This window comes from Octodon degus, unplaced genomic scaffold (genome assembly GCF_000260255.1).
Source record: "Octodon degus isolate 3935 unplaced genomic scaffold, OctDeg1.0 scaffold00114, whole genome shotgun sequence".
NCBI classification, from domain to species: domain Eukaryota; kingdom Metazoa; phylum Chordata; class Mammalia; order Rodentia; family Octodontidae; genus Octodon; species Octodon degus.
This window is the reverse complement of record NW_004524690.1, coordinates 5379026-5390109: the sequence shown is the minus strand read 5'-3', so window position 1 is coordinate 5390109 and position 11084 is coordinate 5379026. Positions and strand designations below refer to the sequence as shown.

The 11084-nt window shown below is 37.1% G+C and overlaps 1 pseudogene; it reads left to right on the top strand.

The window, feature by feature from the left end:
• The first annotated feature begins 1039 nt into the window (after nt 1-1039).
• LOC101582492 lies at nt 1040-2803 on the top strand (annotated as a pseudogene).
• The last annotated feature ends 8281 nt before the right edge of the window (nt 2804-11084 follow it).

Sequence of the window (11084 nt, the reverse complement as noted above, 5' to 3'; positions counted from 1 at the left end):
CCCAAAGCTTCAAGCACTCACAGGGTTTTTCTGGAAGTAGCTGAATCTAGAAGATGTGAGGAATTCAGTGCAATGCTGGGATTAAAGGTACTGGGATTAAGGGTAGGTGTTTGCTGGATCAGTCCACTGATTGGATTGGCACTGACCTAATCCTGGTAGACTGGATACAACGTAAGGGACAGAAAGAAGCTTGCCTCTTTCTCCCTGCTTTTGCTGTCTCCTGCCACCATGATCAGTTGCCCCTCTGTCATGTGACAGTCTGCCTTGGAGCCAGCTGATTATGGACTGAAACCTCTACAAACTGTGAGCTAAATAAACTTTTCTGCCTTTATCTTTGGGTGTTGAGTATTTTGTTTTAGCAATGGGAAAAGTAACTAAGATAGTATATATTAAATGAATATTGGAAGGCAGAGTGTTACTTTAATAGCTTGCATTCATGTTTGAGTGAATAAAAGGAGGATGAGCCAGAAGCTTAGGGCACCTCTGTCTTTTAAGAAGCAAGATCATCCTGATTGCTGTCTATTAAACTGGCTCTGTATACTCAGCATAATGGACAGCAGAACAGCCCAGTGATGAGAACTCTCTGACTTGTGTAAACCTATGGAATTGGCTGATCATCAGGGTGTTCCCAAAAGTGAAATAGATAAGAAGCTTACAAAATATTTTCTAGATTTATATAATAAAAAAAATTTACTGGTTAGGTTTGGGAGCTGCAGCAGGGTACAAGTTTTTCTAGTACTACTCCACTAGGAGCCAGACTGCAACCAACATGTATAGCAGAAACAAGTTGCCCAGAAACCTGCTGCAGTTACAGAACCTTATCAAAAGGGACTTGCCGGCCTACATCAAGGAGTTTCTCTGGCAGTATAATCACTACCAGTCCAGTGTGGAGATTTTCAAGTTACAACCAAATAAACACTTCAAAGAACTGGCAGAGCTGGTGATGTTTATGGCACAGATTGGTCACTGTTATCCAGAACATCTGAGTAACTTTCCTCAAGAGCTTAAAGATCTTCTTTCCTAGAGTCACACTGTCTTGGATGTAGATCTTCGAATGACATTTTGCAGAGCTTTGATCTTACTGAGAAATAAGAATCCTCATCAGTCCATCAAGTCTGCTGGAGATGTTCCTTGAACTTCTGCCTTGCCATGATAAGTATCTATGAAAGACTATATACACACATATTGTGACTGATATTAAGAATATAAATGCTAAACCCAAGAACAATAAAGTGAACACAGTACTACAGAATTTTATGAACATCACGCTGAGAGACAGCAATACAACTACAGCCAAGATGTCTTTGGATGTGATGATTGAGTTCCACTGAAGGAACATCTGGAATGAAGCCAAAACTGTCAATGTTATCACAACTGCATGCTTCTCCAACGTCACTAAGCTATTGGTTGCTGCTTTGACATTTTTCCTTGGAAATGACAAAAAAGATAGAGACTCGGAATCTGAGGACGAAAGACCCACAGCAAGAGACTTGCTTGTGCAATATGCCACAGGGAAGAAGAGCTTCAAGAATAAGAAGTTGGAAAAGGCAATGAAAGTGCTCAAGAAAAGAAATAAGAAAAAGCCTGAGGTGTTTAACTTTTCAGCTATTCACTTGATTCATGACCCCCAAGATTTTGCAGAAAAACTACTCAAACAGCTAGAGAACTCTTAGGAGAGGTTTGAAATGAAGATGATGCTTATGAATCTCATCTCCAGATTGGTGGGAATCTATGAGCTTTTTCTCTTCAACTTCTACCCCTTCCTCCAAAGGTTTCTTCAGCTCCTCCAGAGAGAAATAACAAAGATCCTTCTGTTTTCTGCACAAGCTTCTCATCACCTTGTACTTCTGGAGATCATTCAATCATTACTCATGACTGTGGCTAACAATTTTGGGACTGACAAGAACTCTGGGGAAGCCATGACAGTAGATATCAGTGCTATAAAGGAGATAACACTGATGTGCTCTAGCCATCACTGAGGAACTTCTCCAAGACCTGGCTCAGTATAAGATGTACAAAGATAAGAATATAATGATGTCTGCTAGAACTTTGATTCAGCTCTTCTGGATGCTGAATCCTTTGATATTACAGAAAAAATTCAGGGCAAACCTACAGGAGCTTCTGTAGACGCTAGAGTACAAGAATATGGTGAATTAGATGCTAAAGATTCCATTCCAGGAACAGAGGTTCTACAAGTTGAGAAAAAGAGGGTGCTGAAAATGAAGATGGGTGGGAAAGTACCAGTCTCAGTGAAGAGGAGCAGGCTGATGGTGAATGGGTTGGTGTACACCACTCTTCTGATTGAGAACAGCAGGAGATCTTCCAGAAGCTGAGCAGCATGGCCACAGAGGAGCAGAGGGCCAAGGCCGCAGCCATCAGCACCAGTCAGGTCTTGACTCAAGAAGACTTCCAGAAAATCCATATGGCTCAAATGGGAAAAGAGCTCCCTGCTGCCCCAGGGAAGGCCCAAAAGAGGAAATATATTGAAAAAAGCAGTGATGAGGAGCCCAGGGGCCAATTACTGTCTCTTCGGGATGTTGAGCATCTTCATAAAAAACCTAAGTCTGACAAGAAGACACGACCAGCAACTGCAATGGCTGGACCAACAGATCAAAAAGAATTTGTGAGGAAGAAAAGCAAAATAAATCCTTTTCCCAGTTCCACAAATAAAGAGAAGAAAAAATAGAACTTTATGATGATGCGATATAGCCAGAATGTTCTGTCCAAAGCCAAGCAGTCCTTCCGAGAGAAGCAGCTGGCCCTATGCGATGCACTTTTGAAAAAGAGGAAAAGAATGAAGTAACTTCCAACCAAGTTTCCCATTGCATGGAGAATGCTAAATTTGTGCATTTACTCTGAAAATTAGTAAATGTAGGGTATTTATTTACATTAGAAAGTCCCCAAAGTGCTGTATTATGAAAACCACAGTAAATTTGGTAGTAGTTTGGTGTTTTTAATTTGGAATGGGTATATGTGGTAATCTTTGACATATTAACAGTGGTATAAAATAATTTTATTTTAACATTCTTGCAATTTAACATGGAGTGCCTACTAATTGTCACTGTAGATATAAAATTGAATGAGCTATAAACTTTTCACTCAAGATAGGGGGTGTATACATGTGTGTTCACAGGGCAGTATAAATAGTTCTCTGGTGGAAGTAGGTCCACCTGGAGCCCCTATGGCAGAACTGAGGCCTTACAGACTAACTCTACAAGAATGTGAGTTAACCATTCTATTAAAACAGGACTGTGCTATAAGAATGAGAGATTCTTACTTGTAAATAGGCTTACCTATTGAACAGGTCCCTGCTGTATTACATAATTTTATTTTAGTATTTCTTTTCAGTGCTGTGTAAACACTTTTTGGGTAAGATTTCACTTCTAAAATTGCCTTAGGTATAAACAGAAAGTTTGATAAGTCTAGTTCATCATTGAGCTGTTTATATTTTTATATTGATTTGCTCAGCCCCCTTAACTCTGTATAATATTTTAGCCCATTGTTTGCTTTGTACTCAGTAAAACATTTCTGAAGTCCAAGATAAAAAAAATTTAGGGACAAATGAACAGAATCCTAATTTGAAGAAAATCCAATTCTTCTTTGGATTTTGAGAAACAATTAGATATGTTCCTCTGGCCCATTTACTGAGTGACTCAGAAATCTACTAAGTTTTAAGTGGGACCTAGAACAAGAAAAAGCTCTGTAATAGGTCCAGTCTGTTGGGCAGGCTGCTCTGCCCCATATGATCTAGCAGATGGTCATTCCAAACAAATGCCATGTAGAATCTCTGGAAGGCCCCCATAGGTGAATTGCAGCAGAGGGCTCTGGGATTTTGGAGCAAGACTCTGCTATCATCTAAAGATAACTTTTCTCCCTTTGAAAACTAGCACTTGGCCTGCTACTGTGCCTTAGTGGAAAGTGAATACTTCACCGTGGGGCACCGGATTCCCATGTAACCTGAGATGCCTATCCTGAGGTGGGTACTATCTGATCCACTGAATCATAAGGTTAGATATACAGAACAACAGCCTATCATTAAGTGGAAATAGTAAGTACATGATTGAACCAGAGAAGACATTATTTTGTGTAAATTAAATGAGGTTACATCAAGTAAGTTACATGGAGAAGTTGCCCAGATGCCTATGGCTCCTATTCTTGCTATTTTACCTTCTTTTCCCAGAATGCACTGTAGACCTTGTGTGGTATACCATATGATCAGCTGTCAGAGGATGAGATGGTTAGGACCTGATTTATAGATGGCTCTGCGTGGTATGCAAATGCCATCTACAAGGGGACAGCTACGACATTATAACACCTGTCTTACCAACTCTAAAACCTCCCTGAAAGACAGTGGTACAGGGAAATCTTTACAATGGGCAGAACTTTGGGAAGTGACCATTTTGTCAGGATTTGCATAGAAGAGTGAAAGGGGCACAGAGCAGTCCAGTTCATTGTGTAAAGCGAACAAGTTTCTGAATAGAATTCTTTTCCCTCTGACTGAACACAATCTTTTATAGTACTAATAGCTATTCACAGAAGGAAAAAGAAAACTAGAAATTATTACTGAGTGAAATCCTAGCCAGGGCCTAGACCCTTGGCAAATCTTGATGCCAGGTGTTGGCTTTCCACAGTTCCCCAAGGGGCACTGCACATGTAAATGTGCCCCTCTATCATGAAGAGTAGGGTGTTCCTCCCTTTCTCCATTGCCCTGGGACATTGTGGCTAGCTAGGGGAGTGTGAGTTAATATTCCTAAGAGGAGTCTGAGTTCTTGTTCCTTTATTCCTCCTTTGCCCCAGAACTGCATGGCCTGAAAGAGGAATCCTGACTTTGGCTCTTCCCTTCCTCCAGTGAGCTGGGACTGTGTGGCTAGTGAGAAAAGTCTGAGATCAAACCCTCACCTGGTGGGACTCAGGGATGGAGACCTCTGGGAACAGGATGTGGAACTAGAGGTGTGGAAATATCCAGTGTAACATTAGCAATGTGATCCAACAGGTGATCTCTAACTTTTATTTTTGTTTTATTCTACTCATTGTCTTTGTCTCTTTTGTCAATAGTCTCACTTGACTTTATGATACTTTCATATTAGTAAGCACAGTCACTTTCTGGTTCACTTCAAAACTACTAGGCCTTCTCTTCTAATCCTTCCCTCCTGTGTTACTCCAAACCTGGATGATCATCCATTACCCTCCAACATTTTCTCTACTATATTTTACCTCATTTATCTCTCCATCTTACCCCTTATTCTCCTGAATCCCTCCCTCCTGCAACAGGGTAAAATTACTCTAGTAAAGTGGAAAATCATTACATACAAGTTCCTGATATAAGTTGGATTATATTATATTTCTGTATATTATATTATATTATATTTAATTATATTATACTTCATCCTCCTGTGGTTAGAGATATCAGGCTAATAGTCACCACAGTTTGTCAGTAAGCAGGCTTCATTTAAGTCTACTGTTTTGCCAACTAAATTACTGTAGCCAGAATATCATACATGCTACAACAAATTTTCCTCCCCTGTATGAGAACACTCTGATTGTAAGGGGTAGGAACCCTCTCCATAGTTCATACCAAAGGAACTGGTCCTAAGTCAAATTGATAGCAGCTCCTCAGACTTAATATATTGGGAAGGAAGGTTCTTGGGATAGACATAAAGGCCAAGAACTACCTGCATCTAGAAGACATCTGGAGGAACAGCAACCTCCAAAGAAAGCATCAACACAAGTGATAAGGCTACCAAATATAAGAAATCTAAAATATCAACACAGAAAGCAAAATAAAATAGAAAACATAAAATGGTAAGAGAAAGAAGCAAAATGTAATCTTCAAAGCCCAGCCACAAGTCCAGAATACAAAGCAATAAAGGAAATTGGAAGCTAACAAGTAGAACTCTCTGAAATGACAGCAGCAGAAGTGAAAAAATAAATGGAAGAAACCATAGAACAAATAATCTCTAACATAAAAATGAAATGAATATCAAAATAAAAGACACTAAAGCAGCCATAGATAAATAAACAGAAGAGCTCCAGAAAAATGATGAAACCCATAAATACCAAATATAGACAAAAAATGGAATCAATGAAACAGGTCAAACAGAAATGCAGGAGATTAGAAACTTCACTGAAAGTATGCACAGCAGATTGAATGAAGGCAAGGACAGAATATCAGATCTAGAAGACAGGAATGAGACTAGCAACCAGAAAAAAAGATATCTTAAAAAATATTCATTTTTAAAGACAATAAAAAGCTAGTAAAAAAATTAGAATTGATACAGAATTTCACTAAACAAAATGATAGGAATTCAACCATCACAAGAGAACATGAAAAAATCAATCCAACATCTACAGAATGAAGTAAAGAAAAAAAAACCATAATATTGACTGAATCAGTGGAAAAGCTGCAGAAAGCACAAAAGCCATTAAAAATCCCTTCACAGAAATCATGGCAGAAAACTTCCAAAACATTGATAAAACAAAATCTGACCTACAAATAAATGAAGCATATAGAACTACAAATAGTTAAAACCCAAATAAATCTACACTGAGGCACGTAATGACCAAGATTCCAAAAATTCAGTACTAAATCTATTAGAGGAGAAAGTAGATAGAAATCTTGAAGACATAGGGGTAGTTAGAGAGTTCATGAACAAAAACCAAACACATGAGACATACTTCAAAGAATCAATAACTTGGATCTTATCTCTTTGGAAAGTTTCTACACATCAAAAGAAATCACCAACAGAATAAAAAGAAAACCCATGAATTGGGAAGAAATTAAAGCTGACTGTCTCTTACACAAAGGGCTTCTATCTAGAACAAATTGAGAAATAAAAATATCAGGCCCCCAAAATTAAAAGACTCAATCCAAAAATGGGTGTCTGGGATGAATATACACTTCTCAGATGAATAAATACAAATGGCAATTAAATATATAAAAAATGTTCAACATCATTGGTCATTTGAGAAATGCAAATTAAAACAACACTGAGATTCCATCTCACACCAGAAAGAAAGGTTATCATCAAGAAGTAAAGTCAATCAATAGCAAATGCTTAAGGGGCTGTAGGATAAGCGAAGCTTTCTCCATGGTTGGTGGGAATGTGGACTGGTACAACCACTATGGAAATCAGTATGGAGATTCCTCAGCAAACTAGGATTAGAGGTCCCATTCAAGCCAGCTATTCCCCTCAGGGATATTTTCCCAGAAGAAGTGAAAACATCACACCTTGGCAATACATATACACCCATGTTTATAGTAGCACAATTTGTGATAGCTAGATCTTGGAAACAACCTAAATGCCCATCAATTGAGGAATGGATAAGAACAAAGTAGTATTTTTAGACAAAGGAGTATTACTCATCTACAAAAATGATGAACTCTATGCTTTTCCAGGTAAATGGATGCAAATAGAGACAATATTCATAAGTGAAATAAATCAAACCTATATGTGTAAACATCTTACTCTCTCACTAGGATAGGAAATTGAAAGAGTAAATAAAATCTGAAAGGTACAATAAATAATGTGAAAGAAAAAGAAACTGTTCAAGGGGAAAGAACAATTTGGATGAGGGAAAGGAAAAAAAGAATAAAAGAATAAAAAGGACAAGTTGGATAATTGTACTGCTGATTTCTGCTGCTGTATTGAAAGAAGCAGTTAATGCTTAATATTTTTCTCTCTTGAAAATCATTTATAATGCTTTTGACCAAATTTGTGTGCTTATAACTGGTAATCTGAACAACACATTTGAAGATAGAAATATGCAATATAACAGCTTATTGTAGAATTTCTATTATTTTTGTTTAGTGAACTTTTACATCATTTCTAATTTTTTTAAACTTTTTTTTTACTCTCTTGAAAAACTATGTACAAAAATTCAGTATCAGAAATTAAGGTCAGCTAGAGAAAAGACACATATCACCTATAATGGAAAGTCCATCAGAATCACAACAGTTCTCAACACAACCTCTCAAAAGGAGAGCCTAGAGTGAGGTATTTTAAGCCCTAAAGGGAAACAGTCTTCAACCAGACTGAAGCACCATGCAAAAATATCTTTCTAAATTGATGGAGAAATAAGATACTTCCATGAGAAACAGCAACTGACGAAATTTAAGAACACCAAACCAGCTATACAGAGTGCTCTGAAGAACATATTACAAAGCAACTACAAAGACCACATACACATGAACACAAATAGATAGAAGCTACCAGTCAGGGTAAACAATTAAACAGAGGACAGAGACAGGGAACAAACAGCAGGAAAAGAGTATGAAAATGAAGAGTCAGCAGATATCAGTTATAGCTGCAAAGGTAAATTGTCCCAATTCACCAATCAAAAGAAACTGACTTGGGGAGATGGCTCAGTGGAATAAGTGCTTCCCTGGCAAGCTCAAGGACCTGAGTTCAATCCCTGGTTCTGCCACAAAAAAAGGAACTGACTGGAAGAATGGATCAAAAAGCAAGGTCCAACAATATACTGTATTCAAGAAACACATTTAATCCCATAAGAAAGTCATGGACTAAAAGCCAAAGAATGGAAACTAATTCTCCATGCCATAGGAACACATTAAAAAAAAGCAGGGGTAGCTATTTTATTTACAGACAAATGCAAACTTTAAGCCAAAACTAATAAAAAAAAAAAAAAGATAAAGAAGGTCGCTACATACTCATGAAGGGAAAATTCCAAGGAGAGATAACAATTATAAATATATATGTACCACACACAGATTCACCCAACTACATAAAACAAATATTAACAGATGTGAAAAAGATAAATAAGCACTAACACAAGTTTAGTAGGGGGACCATAATACCCTACTCTCACAAATAGATAGATCAACTAGAAAAAATATAACAAAAAATATTAGGACTAAGCCAAGCCTGTGGACAAATGGATTTGGTAGATGTCTACAGAGTGTTCCACCCCAAAAAATCAAAATACACATTCTTCTCAGCTGCACATAGGACTTTCTCCGAACAGACCATATATTAGTTGACAAAACATATAAGTGTAGAGGAATTTAAATCATCTCAATTATATTATCTGACCATAGCACAATGAAACTGGAGATCAATGATGAAGGAAGCAAAACAAATATATAAACACAAATGCAAAAAACAAAAAAAAAAGAAAAGAAAAGAAATTAAACAACATCCTTCTGAACAACCAATGGGTTGCAGAGGAAACTAAAGATGAAATTAAAAAGTATATTGAGTTAAAAAATAATGCTGATACAACATACCAAAATTTTTGGGATGCAATGAAAATAATCCAATGAGAGAAATTTATAGCAATGAACTAGCACATCAGAAAAACAGAACATGCTCAGATAAACAACCTTATGTCAAATCTCAAACTTTCAGAAAAAGAACAAACCAAACTCAAAGCTTGTATGCAGGAGGGAATTATAAAGATAAGAACAGAAGTTAATGCAATAGAGACTAAAAAAAAAAAAAGAATCAATGAATTAAAAAGTTGGTTCTTTGAAAGAATAAATAAAATTCATAAACCTTTAGCCAACCTCTTCAAAACGAGGAAAGAAAGAACACAAATTCAAGTAATTTGGAATGAAAAGGGGGAAATCACAACGGATTCCACAGAAATTCAGGAGATTGTCAAACCTACTATGAGAACCTACATTCTAATAAGATGAAAACACAGAAGAAATGGGAAGATTCCTAGACACAATCAAACGACCAAACCTAAATCAAGAATATATAGAAATTCTGGGGCTGGTGAGATGGCTCAGTGGTCTAAAGCACCTACTTAGAACAAGCTTAGCAAAGCACAGGGAACACGGTTCAATTCCCCCAGCACCACATGCCAGCCAGCCCCACCCCTGGTGGGCTGAGCTGGCCACACACACACACACACACACACACACATCAATAAATAAATAATTTTTTTAAAAAGAATATATATAGAAATTCTAAATAAACCAGTATCGACCAATGAAATTAAAAATGTGATAAAAATTTACCAACAAAGAAAAGCTCAGGATCTAATTGATTCACTACTGAATACTAGCAAACATGTAGAGAACTAATGACACTAATGCTAAAACTCTGAAGAAATTGAAAGGGAAGCAGTACTTCCAAAATCATTCCTGGAAGCAAATGTTATTCTGATTTCAATACTAGAGAAGAACATAATAAAGAAAACCTACAGGTCAATCTCCTTAATGAACATAGATGCAACAATCCAAAAGACTGGAGAAAAGAATGCAGCACGTCATCAAGAAGATCATACATCATTACTAAGTAGGATTCATCTCAAGGAAGCATGGGTGGTTCAAGATATAAAAATCAATAAATGTAATACACTATATTAACAGAATCAAAGACAAAAATCACATGATAATCTCAATAGATGAAGAAAAAGCATTTGACAAAGTCCAACACTCACTGATGATGAAATCTCTACAGATCATTAGAAAGAGGGTCTTTACCTCAATCTTACAAAAGTTATCTATGACAAACCAACATCTATGACAACATACTAAAGGGTGAAAAACTGAAAGCTGTCACTCTAAAATCAAGAACAAGACAAAGATGTTCATTATCACCACTCATATTTAATAGAGTTCTGGAAACAGCAATTAGAAAAGAGAAAAAAAAATAAAAGGAATACAGATAGGAAAGGAAGACTTTAAATTATCATTATTTGCAGATGACATGGTACTATACATGGAAGTCCTCCAAAACTAAACTGAAAACCTTGCATTGAAATTCAGTACTGAGGACCAGCCAGATAGCTCAGTGGATTAAAGTGTCTGATTCGACAGATGCAGGGACAGGTGTTTGATCCCTGGTGTGCAGTGCTGGCCCCACCCCTGGGGTGCACTGAGACAATGACTGAGACTAGACATGGTGGCACGTACCTGTAATTCCAGCGCTTGGGAGGCTTAAAACAGGAGGATCACTATGAGTCTGATCTGTGTAGTGAGACCCTGTAGACCTTGAACTAAATACATTTAAAAGAAAAAGAAATTCAGTACTATAATGGGACACTTAGAAATCAATGACATTCCTACACACAAGCAACAAATTCACATATAGATAAATTAGGGAAAGCATACCCTT